The following is a 1844-nucleotide window of genomic DNA, read 5'->3' on the forward strand; positions in this document are numbered from 1 at the left end:
TTGGAATCGTATGTCCATATACTCTCCACCTCGATCTGATCGAAGTGACTTTATTGTTTTACCTAATTCATTCTCAACTTTAGCCTTATATTCTTTGAACTTTTCAAGAGAATCAGACTTGTGATGAAGCAGGTAAACATGGCCATACCTTGAATAATCATCAATAAAACTAATGAAATATTCATACCCACCTCGAGCCTTGACATTCATCGGTCCACAAAGGTCCGAATGTACGAGCTCTAAGAGTACTTTGGCTCTGAGACCTTTTCCAATAAATGATCTTTTGGTCATCTTTCCTTCAAGACAGGATTCACATGGAGGTAAAAAGTTATCTTCTAACTGACTTAAAAGTTCTCTCTTGACCAATCTCCCAATCCTATTGAGATTTATGTGACCAAGTCTAAAGTGCAATAGATAGGCATTGGAAGAAACCTTTTGTTTTTTATTTTGAGTTTCTAATGTTCTAAACATTTCAGTATTTAAAACAAAATTTGCTTTAGTTGGTCTTAACTTATATAAGTTTCCTTCAAGTGTAGAAATTTGAATACCTTTACAAAAAATGAACGCTTCATTTATATTAAAAGATATTGTATATAATTGTTCTATAATACAAGGGATAGATATCAAATTCCTCTTCATAAGAGTGGCATACAAAACATTTTTAAGTACTAGATATCTATCTTCAAAAAACAACTTTAGATCTCCCACTGCTTTAGCTGAGACAACCTCTCATGTTCCAACTTTAAGGGATATCTCACCTTCTTCAAGCTTTTTACAAGAACTAGTTTCCTGAAACGAGAAACAAATATGATTAGTGGCTCTTGAATCTAGTATCCAGATTGAAGTATCATATTCCACTAAACACGTTTCAACGACCAGTAAATCATATTTACCTTGTGTCGTTTTCTGAGCTTTCTTCTCTACAAGGTACTTCAGACAATTTCTCTTCCAATGCCCATTTTGGTTACAGTGGAAACATTTTCCTTTATTTGTATCCTTCTTTCCCTTTTTTATCTCGAGAGGTTGCCCTTTTCCCTTCTTTTTCATTTGAGCTTTAGAAGGTCCAGCTATATTTTTAGAGGACGATCCTCTTATAAATTTTTTTCTAGTGGTAGCAACATTTGCTTCCACTTCCTTCCCCTTACCTAAAGTAAGGTTTTGGAATCGTTGGAGCTCGTTAAGAAGGGTAGTGAGGTTAAATTCTATCTTATTTAAAGATACATTTTTCTCGAAAGGTATAAAACTCTTCTGAAGAGATTGTAAGATAAAGCCAACCTGGTTAGCCTCATCAATGGGTCTGCCATTTACTTTAGCGATATTGAAGTACATCATCATGTCCAGGACATGTTCTCTAATAGAGGTCCCTTCCTTCATCTGCTTTGTGTAAATGTGCTTAATTTCCTCGTGTCTAAGGGCCATGATGGTTTCCCGAACATTTCTCTTTATGAATCTATTATCTCTTTAGCTGTAGCTAAGGATTCATGTTTCTTTGCCAAAACATCAGACATGTTGGCAAGAATGTAAACATGGTCCTTTTCATTGGCTCTGACCCATCTATCTATGCTTCTCGAACAGTTCGGTTAGCATTTGAGGCTGGGGCTTGAGGACATTCCTCAGTTAAGACAAATCTTAAATCGTCAACTACCAGTATTGTGTTTAGATTTGATTTCCATGTCGAATAATTATCTCCATTTAGTTTCTCGGAAGCTAAGAGTTGAATTATTAAGCTATTCATGCTGAAAAAGATAAACATATTCTTTTAGAAAAAACTATAATCATAAAGAAACCAATTTAATTTAGCAAAAAACTAATAATGTACCCTTCATTATTATATTTTGCAACGA

This window comes from Benincasa hispida, chromosome 3 (assembly GCF_027475165.1).
Source record: "Benincasa hispida cultivar pf3 chromosome 3, pf3_genome.v1.1, whole genome shotgun sequence".
In the NCBI taxonomy this organism is placed as follows: Eukaryota; Viridiplantae; Streptophyta; class Magnoliopsida; order Cucurbitales; family Cucurbitaceae; genus Benincasa; species Benincasa hispida.